Consider the following 23,962-nt stretch of genomic DNA (forward strand, 5'->3'; position numbering starts at 1 on the left):
GTCAAATAATCCCCAAAGGTTGCCAGGCTGAACTTGACAATCAATGGAAGGATTGAGGAGGCAAATATGGGTGGTGGTGGTGGTGGGGTGCTACAACAAGCAAGATTGCCACTAAAAAAAAAAAGAGTGCTGCTATTTTTAATATCTTTATACAATGCTTTTAATGTTTTATGATAATGTTTAATGAAATGTTTTAAATGTTTTAATGCTGTTATCCGCCCTGAGCCTGCTTGCGGGGAGGGCAGAATATAAATATGATTAAATAAATAAATAAATAAATAAATAAATAAATAAATAAATAAATAAATAAATAAATAAAGATGATATCACCTCTGGGGGAAAGCCAGGAAGTGACAGTGGTAGCTCCATAGAATTTCTGGTGATTCGTAGAGCTACCACCATCTTTTTCAGGTTTTCTCCAGAAGTGACATCATTGTGCTCAGGGCTTTTTTTCTGGGAAAAGAAGAGGTGGAACTCAGTCAGTTGCCAGCACAGGGGGCAACTCTTGGAGGGGGGTGGTGCCCCTGGTACCACATGTGCGCACGCAAAATGCGCACATGCCCCCAGGACCAATGAAATCACTCTGGGTCAGCTGGAACAAGGGGGGAGTTTTTAAAAGTTTAAATCACCCTCAGCGAAAATGGTCACATGACTGGTGGCCCTGCCCCCTGATCTCCAGACAGGGGGGAGTTTAGATTGCCCTCCGCACCGCGGAGGTTTGCTATATACCAGGTTGTCATGGACCAACCTGGCCCAGTGGAGCAGAGAGACTCAGAGGACTCCTCTGAGGAAGAGGCAGCTGGTGAACCTGACCCAGATCCACAGCCAGTGGCAGAGGCACTGCAGGAGGAGGCAGGCTCTGAAGGCTCAGATACTGATCCACAGCCAGGTCCCAGCACATCGGTTCCTCAGCTTCCCAGCCCTGGGCTGGCAACAGAAAGCCAGGTGCAGGCCAGCTCTCCCCCTTCATCACCAGAGCCTCGGGAGCGCTGCCAGAGGAGGGCTAGAAGAGCCCTCCAAGCCAGAAGGCGCAGTGCCAGGCTAGCAGCACAGCACCGGCCCAGCATCATTAGTGATGATGAGTGCTCGCAGGAGCAGGACTGAGATAGCTGGCAGGTGCTGAGCACTGTGAGGCTTAAAAGCAGCCGAAGAGGGAGTGGCTGCGTGGAAGCAACGAGTCCGCTCACTACTGACCTTGCTGCCGTGTTTGGAATTGATTCTCTTGTCCCTGACCTTGGCCTGTTCCTGTGGATGTGTTTTTGGAATCCCCCTTTGGACTTGAAGCCGTGAGCGTGCCCAGTTGGTGCCTGAACCTTGGAACTGGGTGCTGCCCTGCTCGGACAACTTGGGAGTTTTCCCTCGCATGCCGCCAGTGTGAGTCTGTATCGGGACACAGGGGTTCCCAACATGGTGTCCATGGGTGCCATGGTGCCCACTGACACCTTTTCGGACACCTATCAAGTGTTTTTAGAAAGTGGGTGGGAACAGGTGTGGCTCCTGCCGAACAGGGCTTCTGGCTGGCTGCTGGAGCTCTGATTTGTTGTGTAGATTAAAATAATATTGTTTATGCAGCAGCTTTCACTACAGTGTTGGTTTTACCCTATCTGTCGTGTCTGAACCCCATCCATGCCAATGCTAACACTGAAACAATGTTTCATACTGTAAGTTAATGTCATATTGTCAATGCCATAAGGGGATGATGAACGGGTGCCCAGCTGGGGCTTCGCCACTCCTAGCCCTCTCGAGTGCTGCAGTACAGTCCAAAAGCTCTTGCCTGCTAGGGCCACTATCATCTTCATCCGAGGAGGAATGAGCCAGTGGAGGTTTTCTAGGTGTAGGCCTTAAGCAGGTTGCTTCCCTTTTGACAGGCCACCCCCTTTTTTGGGAGGCATGACAACTAGCCAACTATTACATAATAGATGCTAATGTAGTTGCCCATAGCAGACTGGTTTTCCCCCGAAAGACTTGCTTTCATTTCCTCTCTTTATATATCTATCACTAATCGCTTTCTATATACCTTTCTCTAACTATCTACATCTATGTGTATATATGTGTATCTATCTTTTTCTATCTGTTTTGTTTTTTCTTGCCTTTCTAACTATATATCTGTTTAGTTAGTTATTTCTATCTTGTTCTGTTTGAACCTATATCTATTTGTAGTGTTCATATTCTATCTGTTTCTAGCTCTAGTTCAGTTTATGTGGCATTCCCAGAAGGTGGCAACTGCCGCCTTAGCCGGGTGCCGTGGTTTGACTCCTCGAGGAATGCAGGCAGGCAGGAGGTCCCGGCCATCCGGGTCTCTGTTGGGGGTGGAACTTGTGAGCCGCCTCAGACTCCGCTTCCCCTGACAGCTTAGTCACGCCTTCATATTCGAGTGGAGAGGAACATTCTTTCTCTCATCTGGCCCAGCACGAGACACAGGAACTGAGCGGGTTGCAGAGAAGCTTGGCTTGCCCCGGCACGGCAAGAAGAGCGAAGCGAGCAGCAAGGCGAGGCTCGTCCGCCATGGCAAAAGGAGTATTCTCCTCTCCTCTCACCTGACATGAAGACCGATGACGGGCGTGCAGCTGGGCTCTCTCTGTGCGGCGCAGCTTCCCTTGTCCTGGCCAGGGAGTTTGCCTCCTGAGCATTTCGCCAAGCGGAGCGGAGGACTGGTCTGTGGGCTTGGGGGCTTGGCACGGGGGCTTACCCAGGCCTAGCTGGGCTTGCCCCAGTGCGGCTCCCCTCGCTGCTGCTTTCCTCTCCTTCATCTTGAATTTCTTGCCATGATTTTATCTTTCCTTGAAGGTTTATCATGTCTTGGTATGTTATAAAGTCATCATCTTTTCTCTGATTCTTGTCACAAAAAGCATCAAATGGTGAAAATAGTGGTGATCAGGGCTCATTTCAAAGGGGAACGTGCAGGAAAGCAGTTTGAGCAGTTCCCCAAAGAGGTCACATGTCAGGTGGCCCTGCCCACCTGACTATCTGCCATTTTGGGCCCGTTTCGTCCTGGATTGGGGCCGAAACGGCCCAGATCGGGCCTCTGACAGGTGGTGGATCACTCTCCTGTTCAGCATCAGCCCAATCCTGACCATTTTGGGTTCCTTTTTGCCATTTTGGGCCCAATTTCAGCCCTGAATGGCCAGGATTGGGTCCAAAGCAGCCAGGATAGGTGATGTCACGGGGTGTGGCATATGCAAATCAGTTATGCTAATGATACATTTCCGGTGCTGGCAAGGGGCAAGGCATATGCTAATGAGTAATGCTAATGAGTTGTGCTAATGAGTTCCTCCAGCTCTTTTTCTATGGAATGACCCCTGGTGGCGATATCAATGGGCTTATTCTTCTTCTAATCAAGTCCCAAATTTGAATGAGGTTGTCTCTTATGTCATGGCTTTCTTGTTTCTTTCTTTTTTTTTTAATAATAATTTTCATTTTATTGTATTTTTTCATTCAACTTACAAGCAGTAAATGTATTAAGTCATTAATGTTTCAAGAACTATAAGTGATATCAACAGTTCAATAATATTCAACAGAAGAAAAGAGAAGAAAAATAGTAACAACAGCTTTTTATGAACGGCTTCACATCTCTCAATTGCAATAATACCGCGTCTTCTAGTCTGCACTTAAAAGATTTAAAATACTTGTGTACGTGAACTAACATCGTATAATTAGAGGTAAGCCATTGAATAGTAAAGATCTTGTTTCGCCTTATTATTTGTCCAATTGTCATTCTTAGTCAAATAGTTTAGTATTGAGAGCCATTGCTCTAAGAGATAAGATTTATGGTATATATTTTCTCTCTGAGCTAGTTGATCTGTGATTTTCTTCATGATAAAATGATCCCAAATGCGGGCTCTCCAATTTTTGACTGAAGGTACTGTTTTTTGTTTCCAGCATGCGGCTATCATCATTTTAGCTAGTGTCAAGAGAGAAAAAATAATATTGAGGCTTACTTTTGGTATTTCTGAATTCTCCCAAAGGCTTAACAAGATTACTTCGGGAGATTTTGGTATGGAATATCCTGTTATTGTTCTTATTTCTTCAATAATTTTTCCCAAAATGAACCTATGTGTTTGCATCCCCACCAGCAACGTAAGTACGCGCCCAGTTCCCCACACTGCTTCCAACAGTTGGCTGACACAGTGTGGTTTATATGATGGAGCTTGACTGGGGTCATATACCACCTAGAGATCAGCTTTATTGTCTGCATTTTTATATTTACTATATTTGATCTGAAATTTGACGATTTCCATATTGAATTCCAATCCTCGCCTGATATATCTAGATTGCATTCTTTAGTCCAGATCTTTTGATAAGATAGCATTTTACATTCCTGTGTTTTTTCTAAAAGGATTGAGTAGATCTTAAAAAGTACTCCCTTTTGCTGGTCGGGTTTGTCAATCAGAATCCTTTCAAATTTCGTTAATGGTTTCTCCAATGAATCTTTGATTTTAGGTGATTCAAGAAGATGTTGGACCTGTAGATACTCTAACCACGGAACCTGTGACCCTGAATTTTGTTCTAATTTTGCCTTTTCTTGTATTTTGCCCCTCTCTATGACATCTAGAATCCGGGTTTTGCTATTGAGTCTCCACCACTTAAATGAATGGGGACTAAGAGCCGGTACAAACCAGTGTTGCCCCACAAAAGGTGAGGCTAAAGATAATGATTGAGTTAGTTTGCCTCTGTATTTATCCCATGTCTTAATATCGCTCAACAAGAAAGGGTTATTTTTTAAGCTGGATGGGCATTCAGATTTTTTATTCCATAGGCATTCCTCTATTGGACTGTCTTGCAGATAAGTCTGTTCAATGTTTTTCCAGTCCGGCCTCCACTGATCGTTAGATATAAACACAAGATTCTTAAGATGAGTGGCTTCATAATAGGTTCGCAGGTCTGGTAAATTTAGGCCTCCCCTGCTTGTGGGTCTTTTAAGGGTTTCCATTGAGATTCTGGGCTTTTTATTATTCCATATAAATTTACTGATTTTTTATTGCCATCGAATCATAGACTTGTCTGGTATTATTATGGGAATGGCTTGAAACAGAAAGAGGAATTTGGGAAATAGAAATGATTTGATAAGGTTAATTCTTTCTAGTAAAGAAAGAGCAGCTTTACCCCATTCCTCCAACAATGAATTAATATTTTGATTAATTTCTGAGTAATTGGTGTTCATTAAATCATTGAGATTAATAGGTATTCTAATTCCTAAGTATTTCCAAGATTTTTTGATCCATTTATAGTTGAATTTGGTTTTTTAAGAATATCTGTAAAGCTAGACTGTATATATATTGGATAAATTTCACTTTTATTACTATTAATGCTAAGGCCTGACACTTTTGAAAATTCTTTAGTTATCTTCTCTAGTTCTATTATAGAGTTTAGGGGATCAGAGAGATATACTGCCATATCATCTGCAAACATAGATTATTTATATTCCTTTTTGTTGATAGTTATACCTTTGGTTCCGGGGGATGATCTAATATGGTTGGCAAGGGGTTCAATCGCTATCACAAAAAGGATGAGGGAGAGCGGGCATCCTTGTCTTGTTCCTCTTGTTAAGTTGATTTTTCCGGATTTGTACCCGTTAATTTTGATTTGGGTTGTGGGGGTGGCATATAAAGAATTTATTGCTCTTAGAAATTTGTCGCCAAAATTCATTTTAATCAGTAGCTCTTTGAGATAAGGGATTCCCCCCTTTGTCAAAGGCTTTTTCCACATCAAGGGCCAGAACAAGGGAATTGATCTTATTTATTTTACCATATTGAATAATATTTAAGGTCTTCCGTATATTATCTGTTAATTGTATGTTTGGGATGAATCCGGCTTGGTCTGTATTTATATAATTAGAAATAAATTTGTTTAATCTGGCCGTCAAAATTGCAGTGAAGATTTTCATATCCTGGTTCAACAAGGATATTGGGCGATAAGAAGCAGGATTAGTGGCATCCTTTTCAGGTTTTAAAATAACAACCATATTCGATTCCGTCCAAGATAGGGGCATTTTCCCCTCTTCTAGGATTGCGTTACATACCTTAATACGGTGAGGGGCGAGCTGGAAAGAGTATTTCTTATAAAAATCCGCAGGAAATCCATCATTCCCTGCAGACTTGTTGTTTTTCAAGTTTTTGATTATGTCCTGCATTTCTCTAATTGAAATACTTTGGCCCAGCAGTTGTCTATGAACTAGTCTATTATGAACTCCAACCCTATCTAGGTAACTATTAATTGAGTTCAAATTCGGGGAGTCCGAGGTGTATAAAGTTTTGTAAAAGCTTTGGAACGTTTTAAGAATTGCTTCTGAGTTTGATTGGATCAGTCCCTTCTCGTCTCTTATTTGGTGTATAAGTCTTGTGGCTTGTTTCTTATTCACCTTCCATGAAAGAAGTTTCAGATTTTTAGGGTTATTGTGCCAAAATTTTTGCTTTAAAAAAATTAAATTTTTCTGGATAGTTGTGGTTTCTAGGGTTTCTAACTTTTTCCTTTCCAGTAGGAGTTTTTTATAAATTCTCTTATTGCATGTTTTCTTATGAGCTTGCTCTAGATATGTGATATTTTTCATCAATTCTGATTGGGTTTTTTCTTTCTTTTTCTTATAGGCTGAAGCTATGGCTATACATCTACCTCTTACTACAGCTTTCATTGCGTCCCAAACTATTTCACTGGAGACTCCACAATTTGAGTTTTGGTTAAAATAATTTTGTATTTCTGTTAACAGATCTTTTTGAGCTGCTGTATCAAATAAAAGAAATTTATTTAAACTCCAGTTTGGCTGCCTGGTTTTTTGTTCTGAAAGTTTTAAGGAGCACTCCACCCAAGAGTGATCTGACCACCTCATTGGGTTTATTTTTGAGTTGGAGGTGTGATGCAATAAATTTAAAGATACTAGAATATGTTCTAGTATATGTTCCAAATCTGGGAGAATAATAGGTGTAGTCTTTCTCGTTGGGATGCTGATTTCTCCATACATCAGTTAGATTGAATTGATTAAGGATATCTGCAAGTTGTCCAATACTTGAGGGTCGTGGTCTAGTCCTATTTCCTTTTATCTGTTTTGAGTGGTCTAGATTAGAAGTAACAATTAAATTTAGATCCCCCCCCCCAATTAAAATGTCTCCCACCTGGAAAGTTTTCAATTTAGACAGAGTGTCTTTTAAGAAAGAATTTTGATTATTGTTTGGAGTGTATATCGATGCCAATGTCAATTTTTTTGAGTCAAAGATGCCTTTAAGGAATATATATCTACCTTCAGTATCAATTTCTACTACCAGCTCTTCAGTCCTGACATTTTTTGAGATAAGCACGGCCACCCCCCTAGATTTTGAGTTCCCTGGAGCTAAGCACTGGAAATCCCACCACTTTGATTTAAACACTTGTTGCACCCATGATGATAAATGAGTTTCTTGTAGAAAAAGAAAATCAGGGCGTTGTTTCTGCAGCATTGACTGTACCCTCTTGCTTTTGATTACATTATTTAGACCCCTACAATTTAAAGAAAGAACTTTGTACTCCATTACCTGGGGAATATACGAAAGCAACAATTCAAGAAATTAACTAATTATACTCTGCACAAATACAGTATATATTCTTTTTTGTATCGATGAGCGATCTGTAGTTATCAGTAAACTGTTTCTTATACTTTATAAAATGCTGGTTTACCAGGTTTAGTAATAGACGTAGAAGACAACGTACAGGAAATACAAAGAGGTTTGAGAAAGAAGAGTAAATTAGAAGATAGAAGAGAGAAAGAGAGAAATAGAAAGAAAAATAGAAGGAAAATAACAACTACCTCTCTCCCTAAGTTTCCTTAGGGAGGAACCCACCAGAAACCCTTCTTTTCAGGGAAGGATATATATATATATTTATTTAATTGATGTTTTAATAACTTTGTTACTCTTCAAGACGGCCCTAAATTACCAAAAGCAAAAAGGGCCCAGTATCTGGGGTCCGAAACCAACTTGGGGACCAAATATACCTCGTATCCACACCCACCCAAGCCTCGTTTAACATCATTTTTCTCTTTAGACGGCGGAGAGTGGAGGAGAGAAAACAACAGTAATATGTATAATGTGGTTAAATTGTCACTTTGACCTGCTCAGTCCTATTTCTTCATTTTCCAGGGGGTAGTCTGTAGAAGGGGAAAAAAATCTTTTCCCCCTCCTTGCTTCCCTTAGGTGCCTTTACAGTGAATCCACCTGTATCCCTCTTTCATCTTTCTTTACTGGGATCTTGCTCCAGGTAGACAGTGATGGTCTTGCTCTGTAAGGGAGAGATTTGCTAGGGGAGATGGACTGCCACTCTAGTTGAAGGTCCTTAAGCAGTTTGGTGCCAGACTTCAGATCGTTGGCTTCATATGACTTTCCTTACCAGTGCACCAGCACCCTGGTCGAGGAGGCCCAACGATACCTAATATCAGCTTCAGTCAGTTTATTTGTGATAGGTTTTAAGTCCCTACTTCTTGCTAGTGTCTCGGCTGAAAGGTCTTGAAATATATAGATTTTTTTATTTTGAAAGGAGAAGTGACCCCTCACTCTAGCTTCCTTCATAATTTTTTCTTTTGTTCTATAATCAGGAAGGGTTATGATAATGTCTCTGTGTAGTTGCCTAGATCTTAAGACATTTAGTGCTCCAACTCTATACGCATGGGAAATTACAGGGGTGACACCAGCTTCTAATTTCAGTTCTTTTCCAAGCCATTCTGCAATAAATGCAGTGAGTTCAGTGTTATTTTCTTCATACTCAGCAAAACCCCTGATCTTAATATTGCTGGATCTTAGTTTGTTGTCAAAGTTAATAACTTTCTCCTGGAGCTGATCATTTTTTGAGTGTAATTCCATTATTTCTTTTTGATTTTCAGTGGCTAATTGCTCAGCCTTTTCTGCAGTCTGTGCAGCTTGTTTGATCGATTCCTTCAACTCACTTGTTTGATCTTTAATTATAGCTTCCATTCTTGTAACTATTTTGTTTTCCAGCTTTTCCAGTGCAGCTAATCATCAACTTCTTGAGATTTCCCAGGCTCCCTTGCAGGCTTATCAGCATTTTTTGGCAGCCATTTTAGCTGGGTCCTGTCTGCCTCTCACCGGGGCTTGTTTAGCTTCTGCCTTCTCCAGAAAATTTTTAAAAGAGGAGCTACCCTGCTCAGCTTGTTTAGCTTTCCCCCCTCCTGCTTTGCCCATATTTTGGGGGGGCTTATCGCTTTAAGAACGCTTAAAAGAGGCCACGGGAGATCAAGGAGGCGTGGAGCGAGGTTTTTATGTGTCTGCCATTGTCGCGCGACCCCTAGTGGCCCTCTTGTTTCTTTCTTGATCTTTTTGCCACCCAAAGGAGGTTGTGTAGTCCATCTGTCAAGTCCACCACCTAGTCATATTAGTCTATCTTTGGTGTTTCTTATCCAGTCTATAATTCAAACTAGACCAGCTGCTTTGTAATATAATTTGATATTTGGGACTGCCAGCCCTCCTATGGAAGTTTCATCTTGTAATACCTTGAATCTTACTCTTGGTTTTTTACTGTTCCAGATGAATTGATTTATTTGTCTTTGCCAATCCTTCAATGTCTTATCTTTTATGCTAATTGGTAACATTTGAAACAAAAAATTGATTTTCAGTAAAACGTTCATTTTAATTGCTGAAATTCTTCCAATCCAAGACAAATTTTATTTGGACTATCTTTTCAAATCTTTTTGAATTCTCCTCCACAATGTCTCATAATTATCTCTGAACAAAATGTCTTTATGTCTTGTTAGATAAATCCCCAAATATTTCACTGGGTTTGCTGCTATCTCACATCCTGATACTTCCTGGATTTTTTCTTCCTCATGCTTTGTTAAAAGTTTGGGGATAATTTTTGTTTTTTTCTTGTTAGTTTTGAATCCTGAATATTTACCGAACTTCATAAGCTTTTCCATCACATCTTGTCTCTTGTGGGTTCAAAATCGTCAAAACCCCATCATCTGCATAGCATTTCAGTTTGAATTCTTCATCATCCACTTTTAAACCTTTGATTTGGGGGTCTTGCCTTAACTTGGAAGTGCCAATATGAATAGTTGTGGTGACAACGGGCATCCTTGTCTAGTACCATTTTCTATTTGCAATTCTTCTGTCAATGCTCCATAAATTAAGATCTTCGCTTTTTGCTTTGCATAAATTCCTTTTATCCAATTTTCAAACTTTGGGCCAATGCTTAAATTTTGTATTATTTTTTGCAAAAAAGTCCCAGAGAAATTATCAAATGCTTTTTCAGCATCCAGAAAGACAAATGCAAACTTATGTCATTTTTTCTCCACTAATTCCATTGCGTCAGTTACAAATCGGATGTTTTCTTTCATATATCTCTTTGACACAAAGCCCGTCTGATCGGGATGTATTACGTTCATTATGCTTCTTCTGAGTCTTTCTGCTAAAATGGAGGTAAATAATTTATAATCCACATTCAGCAGCGAGATTGGTCTGTATGATTGTGGCAGCATTGGGTCATTTCCTTCTTTAGGAATCAACGTTATATGTGCCTCTTGCCATGATTCAGGTAAAATCTTATCTTCACTTATTTTATTCACCACTTTTTGAAGCATCAGGGCCAGCTCTTCTGGAATACATTTGTAATAAATAGCTGTTAGCCTGTCCGGACCAGGTGCTTTACCTTTTTTCAAACTTTTTATCGTTTGTGAGATCTCTTGTATTGTTATATTAAGATTCAGCACTTCTTTGTCTTCTAACTTAAACTTTGGTTTCTTTAATATAATCCTCAAGTCCTTGTTCCATAAGAGATTCTTTTTTATATAATTCAGAAAAATAGGATGTAAATGATTTATGTATTTCTTTTTCTGCATGGGTGACTTCTCCTTCTTGAAAGTCTATCAATTTATCAAAAAATATACCATGGAATTTTTCTTTAGCAATATTTGGTGCATAGATTGTAACTAAAGTAATAATATTAATAAATTAATATTAGTTACTACATAGCAGTTTTTGCTTCTGTTTTATACTTTATTTTTTTTCTTTTACTCTGCTTTAGTTATTATTTGCTATTAATAGCAATAATAGAATAATTATTATTCTGCCTTAACTATTATACACTGCCATGCTATATTGACACTTTCCTGTTCATCCTCAATTAATTTTTGATATTTAGTAGCTTAGTTATTAGTTGTGTTAAATTTCCATGGACCACTTAAGATAGGACTACAAGCCTTAAAGTAAGCACCTGGCGTGGAATATATGAGAAGTCTGTATGAGATTTTTTTGGGAAAGAAGATTAAATAGACTACAAAAAATGACAACTATGAAAAAAAAGAAAAGAAAAAAGGAGATGATGATGATGATGTTGATTCTCAAGATTTAATGGATAAAATTCAGCAGAATTTAGCAGTACACCGCCAAACTATAACATCCCAAATAAAAGATCTGCTTAAAGAATCGGAAGAACGCACACAACAGAATATCAAACTAGAAGGTCAAAATACATACGATAAGATAAAAAAAGACTTCCTAGCTTTGAAGAAAGAATTTGCTGCGGGACTAGGGGAAGTTCAAAAAACAGTGCAGAAAAACACTCAAGAAATTGAGATTGTGAAAGAGCATTACAGAGATCTTAAATTAATCCAACTGCCTTCATATGTAAGATTGTTAAACCATTAGTATTTTAATAAGTTAAGCACTCCAGAGATGTAAAAATTTTAAAAAATTATTTTCTCCACTAGACGGCGATGTATTTCACTTCATACCTTTCTTAAGGTCTGTTTTTTGGGGCTCAGAGGTCATTTGCCTAGGTCATTTACCATGCTGTCCAAGAAGGGATGGGGAACCTCAAAAGGCAAGCAGCCAGCTAAGTGGCCTGCTGCTAAGTGGCCAGTTGTGGCCTTGTCCTCCTCCTCTGATGAGGACTGGCCAACTAGACAGCAAATCCTTGAGTGGATCGCTGTGTTGGAAAAAGCTAAAGGCCTGAGTGTTACGGGGTCAAAGAGGGCCAGGCCAGCTCGAGTTACACCTAAGTCAGTTTCTATGGTTGACATTTTATCTCATTTGTCTGCCCTGGAGAGTACTTCTGGTCTTGGAGGAGCTGCCGCCATGCCAGAGGGTGAAACAGTGGGAGCTCAGCAGACTGAAACTACAGAGGATGCTGCCCTGTCATCTAGATACGGTGGAGGGACGGCTGAATCAACCCAGGTGGCTCTGTCCATGCAGCAGCCTGAATGGGAAGGTAAGGCTTTGTTGCCCCAGCAGGGGTACGGGTGGCCTTGGGGGCCATGGGGACAGGCTGCTGCCCCTGCACCCTCAAGCACACCCCAATCAGCGTATATTCAGCCTAGTACTTCCCAATATACTAGTGCAGCTACTGGGTGGCCACAGTGGGGACAGGTAACTGGGCCAGGTGGGTGGCCGCCGATGCTGGCTCAGGCCCAGCTGGGTATGGGTTTGGTTGCACAATGGGGTTCATATTATGGGACTCCTTAAGCCAATTATGGGGCTGTGCCATTTAGAGCCCTGCCATTTGGGAATACCGCCATGACCCTCGGGATCATCTTACTCTCTCCATGTGGGAAAAAAATCCTTAAAGGAGAGTATGTAGATGTCTTTACCCTTCTTTTCAGGGAGCTGGAAAAGAAGGATAAAGAGGACATGGATGATAGAGATAAAGAGCACCTTAAGCGCCGAAAAATTGATCGGTCCTGGTCCAACTGGCTACCAAGATTTCTGATTTACGCCAGTGTTATTGCCCGTGCACAACCTTGGAGGGCTGCTCCCTTGTTCCAGTATATGGACATTATTTACAGGGGAAACAAGGATGTTGTTGGTGCAGCTTGGCTGCAGCTGATGTCCCTGGCAAAGCCTAATGTTGATGACCATTCTAATAGCAGCCACCTAGTACAGTGCTCTTCCTTGGGATCTGCACCAACTTCTGGCACCCGCACCGCTGTGAGGCAGTTGGTTCAACCCCCTGCTGCTGTGCTGGGAGTTTTCCTCCCAGGGGGTTTGTAGCAGGAAGGGTTGTAGGTTCAGGCACAAGTGCCCAGTTTGCAGGGGCCCTCATTCATTCACAGCCTGCAAACGCTTTAAGTCATTCGGTAAGCAAAGTGGTGGTGCCGGTGGGTAACAGGGTCTGGGGAAAGGGCCCCAGCCCAATAAATCTGAGAGTGCTTGAGGCCATGTTGGCCAGTTACCCCAGGTGGGCTGATGCCCTTTTTTGTTAAAAGGTTTTTCATTTGGTTTCCAAATCCCATTTCAGGGCCCCAGCTCCTCCTTCATGTCACCCAATTTGCGTTCCGTGGTTAGCATGGAGGAGACAGTCCGAGCGAAGATAGCAAAGGGATGTGCTGAGGGGAGGGTTTGGCGGCCATTTCCTTCCCCACCTGTTTCCCGTTTGCAGGACTCCCCTTTGGGAGTTGTTCCTAAGAAGACAGCCGGTGAGTTTTGGCTAATTCATCACTTGTCATACCCCAGGGGAAGTTCCATAAATGATGGCATTCCAGAGCACCTTTGCTCGGTTCGGTACACCTCCTTTGATCAGGCAGTCAGTGTGGTCAGGAGGTGTGGCCTTAGGGCAGAGATGGCTAAGTGCGAAATTAAGTCGGCATTTCACCTTCTCCCTGTTCATCCTGATTACTTTGAGTTGTTGGGTTTTTGCTTTGATGGCCAGTTTTACATGGACAGAGCATTCCCTATAAGATGCTCCATTTCCTGTGTAGCCTTTGAACGTTTCAGTACCTTTCTTGAATGGGCATTGTGTCGCTGGTAATGCTGCAGGGACACCACCACTATTTAGATGATTTCCTTTTTGTGGGTCTGGCAGGTTCTGGGCAGTGTGCCCGCCTCCTGGAAGTTTTCGTTAGACTTTCCAGGGAGCTGGGAGTACCATTGGCTCACGAGAAGACCAAGGGCCCAAACTCTTACATTTTAAGGTATAGAGCTGGACATGGTGCGGCAAACCTCACGTTTGCCATCCGACAAGCTAAGTGACCTTAAGGCTCACTTGAGGGCCTTCTATGGAGTTGGAAGGTTTTGTTGTTAGAGCTGCAGCAGGCAGTGGGCTACCCCAATTTTGCATGCTGGGTGGTGGCCCCAGGGAGGGCCATTTTGAGGTGCCTGTGCGGGGCCATGGGTTCCCTTAGGCTCCCACATCATCGATGTGGATTACTGGGGAGGATGAGAGAGGACCTGGCCATTTGGGTGGAGTTCTTGGACTCCTTCAATGGTGTCTCCTTTTGGAAGCAGGACTTGTTACTGAAAGGGGACCTTCAGGTTTCCTCTGACGTTTCCGGTTTGATGGGCTTTGAGGTTTAATTATAGGGGGCATGGTTTTTCTCACCTTCTTTCAATCTATTTATTTGTTTATTTATTCATTTCTCTCTTGTTCTGTCCAAACCAATATCTATTTGTAGAATTTGCATTCTATCTGTTTCTAGCTCTAGCTCAGTTTATCTCTGAGTAACTTTTTCTATCTGTTTCTATCTCTTACTATTTGTTACATTCTATCTATATGTTTCTTTCTATGTCTTTCTACCACCGTCTATCTGAATCCATCTCTTGCCAGATGCCTAAAATGGCCACCAGGTAAAAATCAAAATGGTGGAAGGGCCTAAATATGAGGAGGAGTTCAAATGCCCCCCAAAATGGCTGCCCAATTAGGCCTCTAATAGGCAAGCCCTGCAATAACTTCCCCCTACTCACACAAGAAGTTCCACCTACAGGCCCACTGATAAGAGCCCCAAGCTTGTAGGCCAGTCCTCCACTCCACTGGGCAAAACAGCCAGGAGGCAAACTCCCTGGCCAGGCCCGGCAAGGGAAGCCATCCTGCACGTGGTGAGCTCCGCCGCACTCTGCTCATCATTCTTCATGCCAGGTGAGAGGAGAGGAAAATGCTCCTTTTGCCATGGTGGACAAGCCTTGCGTCGCAGTGTGCATTGCTTCCCTTGCCACACCAAAGCAAGCTGAGCCTCCCTGTGAGCCACTCAGCTCCCTCTTCTCGGGCCAGGCCAGAGGAGAGAAAAAAACACTCCTCTTCTCTCAAACATGATGCCGCGTCTAAGCTGTCAGGTGCAGTGCAGCCTGAAGTGGATCACAAGCTCTACCCCCAACAGAGACCCGGATGGCGAGGAGTGCCTGCCTGCCTCTCTTGTGTGAGTTTGTTTCTTTTGTTATTTCTATTTTGTTTGTTCTGAACCTGTATCTATTTGTTGTCGCTTGCTGTTTCTAGCTCTAGCTCAGCTTATTTTAAAATAGTGTTTTCTTTCTGCTTCTCGCTGTCTCGTACTGTCTATGCCATGGAGGCAAACTACAGCACCCAGCTAAGGAAGCAGTGGCCACCTGCCAGAAGTGCCGTATAAACTGAACAAGAGCTAAAAAACCGCTCTATCTGTTTGAACACTACAAATAGATATAGACAGAACAAGATAGAAATAACTAAATAAACAAATATATAGTTAGAAAGGAAAGGAAAAGCAATACTAATAGAAAAAGATAAATACACACATAGATATAGATAGTTAGAGAAAGGAATACAGAAAGCGCTAGAGATAGATATATAGAAGATGAAAGCAAGCAACAGAAATTGATAGGAAAGGGCAGATATGCATAGAAAGAGATGGATTCAGACAGATCATAGTAGGAAAACATAGAAAGAAAAAGATAGAGGTAGAAAGTAACAAAGAGACAGCAAGAGACAGGGAGAAAAACAGAAAAAGCTACATAGAGATAAACTGAGCTAGAATGCGTACACTTACAAATTGATAGAGGTTCAGAAAGAACAAGCTAGAAAAAAACATGATAGATAGATAGATAGATAGATAGATAGATAGATAGATAGATAGATAGATAGATAGATAGATAGATAGATAGATAGATAGATAGATAGATAGATAGATAGATAGATAGATAGATAGATAGATGGAAAAAAACATATATATGTTTGGACAGAACAAGAGAGAAATAAATAAACAGATTTATAGAAAGAAGGCGAGAAAAACCAAAGCAGATAAAAAATAATGGATACAAATAGATGAAGCAAGTTAGAGAACAGTATATAGAAAGCGATAGAGATAGAAAGAGAAAATGAAAACTAGAGATAGAGAGGAAAGTGCAGATTTACATAGAAAGAGATGGATTCAGATAGAGCTACAAATAGGTTCTCTGAACCTACATCTATTTGTAGCATTCGTGTTCTGTTTTTAGCTCTAGCTATCTGTTTCTGTCTCTTCCTGTCCATTTATTACTTTCTATTGCTGTTTCTTTCTGTGTCTTCCTACCACTATCTACCTGAATCTCTCTTCCTATGCATATCTGCCCTTTCCTCTCTATCTCAAGCTATCATTTTCTCTCTCCATCTTTATCGTTTTCAATATCTTCATTTATCTGTATCTATGTGTATCTGTCTTTTTAAATGTTTTCATTTTTCTCGCCTTTTTTCTATCTACCTATCTTTTGATTTAGTTGTTTCTACCTTGATCTGTCTGAAACTCTGTACATAAACAGGGAGAAAAGGACAGAAAAAGCTACATAGAGATAAACTGAGCTAGAGGTAGATACAGATAGAATGTTTATGCTACAGATTGATAGAGGTTCAGAAAGAACAAGCTAGAAAAAAACAGATGATAGATAGTTTACACAGTGATAAACTGAGCTAGAGCTAAGAACAGAATGCGAATGCTACAAATAGATATAGGTTCGGACAGAACAAGAGAGAAATAACAAAATAGATTTATAGAAAGAAGGCAAGAAGAACCCAAACAGAAAAAGACACAGAGATATGTATAGATGAAGATAGAGAAAGTTATGTAGAAAGATACATAAAAAGAGATGGATTCAGATAGTGGTAGAAAGACCACAATTTGTAGCGTTCGCATTGATTGGTTTCTAGCTCTAGCTCAGTTTATCTCTATGTAGCTTTTCCTATCTGTCTCTTACTGTCTTTTTTTTTACTTTCTGTCTGTACCTGTTTCTTTTTATCTCCAACAATATCTATCGGAATCTGTTGCTTTCATTTTCCTGTCTCTCTGTATCTTTGTCTGTTTCTCACTCTCTCTTCCTATTTGTAACTTTCTCTCTCTGTTTCTATGTCCTTCCACCACTCTCTTTCTATGTATATCTGCCCTTTTCTATCTCTAGCTATTTTCTCTTTCTATATCTCTATCGTTTTCTACATACTTTTTCTTCTATGTGTATCTAGCTTTTTCTATCTGATTTGGTTTTTCTCACCTTCAGTCCGTTTATTTCGTTATTTCTATCTTTTTGTGTTGGAACATATATCTATTTGTAGCATTCACATTCTGTTTCTAGATCTATCTCAGTTTATCTTTATGTAGCTTTTTCTATCTGTTTCTATCTGTCGCTTACCGTCTATTTGTTTTTCTGTCTATTTGCATTTTCCTGTCTCTCTGTTTCTGTTTCTCTCTCTGTCTCTTCCGATTTGTAACTGTCTCTCTCTGTTTCCTTCTATGTCCTTCCACCACTCTTTCTATGTATATCTTCCCTTTTCTATCTCTATTTTCTTTCTACATCTATCTCTATCGTTTTCTACATACTTTTTCTATCTGATTTGGTTTTTCTCGCCTTCAGTCTATCTGTTTATTTCATTATTTTTATCTTGTTCTGTTGGAACATCTACCTATTTGTAGCATTTGAATTCTAGCTCTAGCTCTGTTTATGTACCTTTGTCTCTTCATCTGTCGCTTATTATTTGTTTCTACCTCTGTTTCTTTCTATATCTTTCTACCTCTATTTGAATCAATCTTTTTCTATGTATATCTGCACTTTCCCAGATAACCTAAACTAGAGCTAGAAACCTATCGGAATGCGAATGCTACAAATAAATATACAGATAGTGGTCTTTCTACCACTATCGGAAGTTTATGTAGCTTTTTCTATTTGTTTCTGTCTGTCTATCTCTTACTGTCTATTTGTTACTTTCTGTCTCTAGCTGTTTCTGGCTATTTCTACCTACCATTATCTATCTGAATCCGTCTCTTTCTATGTATATTTGCACTTTCCCATCCCACTATCATTTTCTCTCACATCTCTATCACTTTCTAACTCTATCTTCATCTATGAATATATATGTCTTTTTCTATCTATTTTAGCTTTTATCTCCTTTCTATCTATCTATATCTATCTGGTTGTTTATTTATTATCTGTCTTTGCAAACCTATATCTATTTGTAGCATTTGTAGCATACGTCCTACCACTATCTATGTGAATCTATCTCTTTATATGTATAATTGCCCTTTCCTATCTCTTTCTAGGTCTAGCTTTCATTTTCTCCCTTTCTATATCTATTGTTTTCTATCAACCTTTCTCATACTATCTTCATCTATCTACGTGTATCTATATTTTTCTATCTGCTTTGGTTTTTCTCAACATTTTTCTGTCTTTCTGTTTATTTATTTATTTATTTCTGAACGTATATCTATTTGAAGCATGCGTATTTTATCTGTTTCTAGTTCTAGTTTATCTCTATGTAGCTTTTTCTATCTGTTTCTCTCTGTCTCTTCCTGTCTATTTATTACTTTAAATCTGTTTCTTTCTATGTCTTTCTACCATTATCTATCTGAATCTATCTCTTTCTATGCATATCTGCCCTCTATCTAAAGCTATCATTTTCTGTCTTCTATATCTATCTTTATCATTTTCAATATCTTAATGTATGTGGATCTATGTGTATCTGACATTTTAAATATTTTATTTTTCTTGCCTTTTTTCTATCTACCTGTTTATTTAGTTGTTTCTAGCGATCTGTTCGAACCTCTATCTATTTGTAGCATTTGCATTCTATTTGTTTCTAGCTCCAGCTCTCTTTCTCTCTACTTACTGTCTATTTGTTTTTCAGGTGTTCTTTTATTCGATCTACCTGTTTACTTAGGTATTTCTAGCTTGTTCTGTTCTGACAAATCTTATATCTATTTGTAGCATTCATATTTTATCAGTTTCTAGCTCTAGCTCTATATACCTCTTTCTATGTTTTTCTCTTACAGTCTATTTTTTATAGAAAGAGATAGAAAGAGAGAAAATTATACCTAGAGATAGAAATAGAAAAGGGCAGATAGAAAAAGCTACACAGAGATAGGAAAATGCAGATGTGTATGGAAAGTGATAGATAGATAGATAGATAGATAGATAGATAGATAGATAGATAGATAGATAGACAGACAGACAGACAGACAGACAGACAGACAGACAGACAGACAGACAGGCAGGCAGGCAGGCAGGCAGGCAGGCAGGCAGGCAGGCAGGCAGGCAGGCAGGCAGGCAGGCAGGCAGGTAAGTAGGTAGGTAAGTAGGTAGGTAGAAAGCCATCAAAAGGAACAGATACAGGTCAAAAGTAACAAATAGACAGTAAGAGACAGAGAGAAGCAAAAAGTAAAAACAAAAGGCAAGAAAAACAAAAAGATTTAAAACGCCAGATACACATAGATACACATAAATTAAGATATTGAAAATGATAAAGATAGATATAGAAAAAGTCTCCCTGTCTCTTGCTGTCTCTTTGTTACTTTCTACCTCTATCTTTGTTTCTTTCTGTTTCTAACACTATCTATATGATATAAATATAGAGAGACAGTGAAAGCTAGAGACAGAAAGAGCTAGGACAATGCAGACAATAGAAAGAGATGGATTCAGAGAGATAGCGGTAGAAAGAAATACAAAGAAATAGAGATAGAAAGTAACAAATTGAAACAGATAGAAAAAGCTACACAAAGATAAACTGAGCTAGAGCTAGAAACATATAGAATGAAAATGCTACAAATAGAGGATCAAAAAGATAGGTAGAAACAAGGCAAGAAAAACAATAACAGATTTAAAAAGTCAGATACATATAGATACACACAGATAAACAATATTTTCACAGAGATAAACAGAGCTAGAGCTAGAAAGAGGTAGAATGAGAAAGCTACAAATAGAGGTTCGGACAGATCAAGATAGAAACAACTAAATAAAGAGGTAGAAAGGCAAGAAAAAACTGGACAGATCAAGATATAAATAAATAAAGAAGCAGAAGGATAGAAAGAAGGCAAGAAAAAGCAAAGCAGATTAAAAAGAAATACACATAGATACAGATAGTATGAGAAAGGTTTATAGAAAGCTATAGAGAGAGATAGAAAGGGAGAAAAAGGGCAATTATACATATCTTATCTATCAGACACATATCTATCAGATAGATAGTGGTAGAAAGACAAAGAAAGAAAGAGATAGAAAGTAACAAATAGACAGTAAGAGAAAGAAAAAGCTAGATAGATATTAACTGAGCTAGAGCTAGAAACAGAGAATATGAATGCTACAAATAGATGTAGGTTCAGAGAACAAGATAGAAAGAATGAAATAAACAGATAGTTAGAATGCAGGTGAGAAAAACCAAATCAGATAGAAAAAGATACTCATAGATACACATAACTGATCATAGAGAAAGATAGGTAGAAAGCGATATAGGGAGAGGTAAAAAGAGAAAATAATAGAGATAGAGCTAGGAAAGAGTAATTATACATAGAAAGATAGTGGTAGAAGGATGTAGAAAGAAGTAACAAATACAGGAAGAGAAAGATGAAAAAGATACACATCGATAGGAAAATGCAGATCATATAAAGCAATACATTCAGATAGTGGTAGAAAGACCACTTCCTATTTGTATATTTATTTGTAGCATTCACATTCTATCGGTTTCTAGCTCTAGCTCAGGTTATCTGGAAAGCGCCGATGTATATAGAAAGAGATAGTGAGATATAAATAGAAATAGTGGCAGAAAGACATACTGTAGAAAGAAACAGATAGAAAGTAACAAGAAATAAGCGACAGATAACGAGACAGAAAAAGGTACATAAACAGAGCTAGAGCAAAAAACAGAATGTGAATAGATAGAGGTTTGCACAGACAAAGATAGAAATAAATAAACAACTAGGAAGAAGGAGAGAAAAACCAAAAAAGATAGAAAAAGGGTTATACAAAGAGAGAAAATGTTAGCAGGATGGGAAATTGCAAATAAACATAGAAACAGATTGATTCGGATAGATAACGGTAGATAGACAGCAAGAAACAGAGAGAGCAAGTAAAATAGGAAGAGACAGAAAGAGAGAAACAGCAAAAGATAGACAGGAAAATGCAGATAGATAGAAAGCAAACAGATTCAAATAGTGTTGGAGATAGAAACAGGTACAGACAGAAAGACAGCTACAAATTGTGGTCTTTCTACCACTATCTTATCAGAATCCATCTCTTTCTAGGTATCTCTGTCACTTTCTACAGAACTTTCTCCAGCTATCTTCAGAGATGCATATCTATGTGTCTTTTTCAATGTGTTTTGGTTTTTCTCGCTTTCTTTCTTTTGTTATTTTTATTTTGTTCTTTCTGAACCTGTATCTATTTGTTGTGTTCGCTTGCTGTTTCTAGCTCTAGCTCAGTTTATTTCAATGTAGCATTTTCTTTCTGCTTCTGTCTGTCTCGTACTGTTTCTATGGCTATCTGCTTCTGTCTTTCTACCACCATCTATCCGAATCCATCTCCTTCAATGTATATCTGCACTTTCCTCTCTTTCTATATCTAGCTTTCATTTTCTCTCTCTCTCTCTCTCTATCGCTTTCTATATACCTTTCTCTTACTAGCCATCTATGTGTATCCATAATTTTTATCTGCTTTGGGTTTTCTCTCCTTTCTATAACTCTATCTATTTCTGTCCAAACCAGTATCTTTCTATTTCTATCTATTCCTAACCTATATCTATTCTTAACCTATTCCTAAGCTATATCTCTTTGTTGCATTTGCATTCTAGCTCTAGCTCAGTATACCTGTGTAGCTTTTTCTACCTGTTTCTCTCTTTCTTACTGTCTCTTTGTTACTTTCTATCTCTGTTTCTTTCTATGTCTTTCTATCATCATCTATCTGAATCCATCTCTTTCTTTGTATAGATGCACTTTCCTATCTCTTTGTATTTCTAGCGTTCATTTTCTCACTTTCTATCTCTTTCTATATACCTTTCCCTAACAATCTTCATCTATGTGTATGTCTGTTTTGGTTTTTCTATCTATCTATCTATCTATCTATCTATCTATCTATCTATCTATCTATCTATCTATCTATCTATCTATCTATCTATCTATCTATCTATCTATCTATCTATCTATCTATCTATCTATCTATCTATCTATCTTGGTCTGAACCTATATTTGTAGTGTTCGGATTCTATTTCTAGCTCTAGCTCCGTTTTATCTCTATGTAGCTTTTTTTGTTTGTCTCTCTTATTGCCTGTTTCTACCTTTGTTTCTTTCTATGTCTTTCTACCACTTTCTATCTGAATGTATCTCTTTCTATGTATATCTGCTCTTTCCTATCTCTGTCTAGGTATCATTTTCTCTTTCTATATCAGTATTGCTTTCTATGTACCTTTCGCTAACTATCCTCATCTATATGTATATGTAGATCTGTCTTTTTCTGTCTTTGAATTTCTCTCCTTTCTCTTTCTTTCTCTGTCTCTCCTTTCTAACTCTGTATCTGTTTGGTTATTTATTTTGGCTTTTACTATCTGTTTCTCTTACTATTTCTGTCTGTTTCTTTCCATGATTTTATACCACTAGCTATCTGAATCTTTCTATGTATAATTGCCCTTTCCTTCCTCTTTCTAGCGCTACCGTTCATTACCTCTCTATATATCTGTGTCTATCTTCTATATAACTTTCTCTAACTTTCGTCTATTCGTATCTATGTGTATCTGATCTTTTTTTACCTTTGTTTTTTTCTATCTGTCTGTCTGTGTCTGTTTTTTTCTAGCTTGTTCTTTCTGAAGCTCTATCAATTTGTAGCGTACGTATTCTAGCTCATTTTATCTCTATGTAGCTTTTTCTGTCTTTTTCTCCCTGTCTCTTACTGTCTCTTTGTTACTTTCTACCTCTATCTTTTTTTTTCTGTTTTCCTACCACAATCTATCTGAATCCATCTCTTTCTATGCAATCCATCTTTATGTTGCTCTCTTTCAATCTTCTCTGTTTCTATATATCTATCTCTAGCGCTTTCTTTATACCTTTCTTTAACTATATCTATGTGTATCTATCTTTTTCTATCTGATTTGGTTTTCTTGCCTGCTTTCTATCTGTTTATTTCATTATATCTATCCTGTTCTAACCTCTATTTGTCTCAATCTTGCTCTTTTTATATATCTATCCTGTACTATTTCTTTCTATTTCTTACTTTCATTTTCTCTCTTTCTGTATCTATCGCTTTCTCTTTCTATGTGCCACCTTATACATATAGATACACATAGATAAATATAGTTTCTCATCTGTTTTCATTTTTCTGGCCTTTTATTCTATCTGTTTATTTCTACCTTGTTCTTTCTGAAACTATAGCTATTTGTACGGTTCATAGTCTATCGGTTTCTAGCTCTCTATGTCCTTGTTTCTCTCTGTCTCTTACTGTCTATTTGTTACTTTTGACCTGTATCTGTTTCTTTCAATTGCTTTCTACCACTATCTATCAGAATCTATCACATCTGCATTTTCCTATCTCTGTGTAGCTTTTTCTATCTGCCCTTTTCTATTTCTATTGCTAGCTATAATTTTCTCTCTTTCTATAAAAAATAGACTGTAAGAGTCAGAGAGAAACATAGATAGAGGTATATAGAGCTAGAGCTAGAAACTGATAAAATATGAATGCTACAAATAAATATAAGATTTGTCAGAACAGAACAAGCTAGATCGAATAAAAGAATACCTGAAAAACAAATAGACAGTAAGCAACAGAAAGAGATAAAAAAGAGATCGAAGAAGCAACACAAATTTAGCTAGAGCTAGAAACAAATAGAATGCGAATGCTACAAATAGAGGTTCAAACAGATCAAGGTAGAAACAACTAAATAAACAGATAGGTAGATAGAAAAAAGGCAAGAAAACAAAAAGATTTAAAATGGCATATATATATAGATACACATAAATTAAGATATTGAAAATGACAAAGATAGATATAGAAAGAAAATGATAGCTTGAGATAGAAAGAGATTCAGACAGAGA

Source organism: Eublepharis macularius, chromosome 9 (genome assembly GCF_028583425.1).
Source record: "Eublepharis macularius isolate TG4126 chromosome 9, MPM_Emac_v1.0, whole genome shotgun sequence".
NCBI classification, from domain to species: Eukaryota; Metazoa; Chordata; class Lepidosauria; order Squamata; family Eublepharidae; genus Eublepharis; species Eublepharis macularius.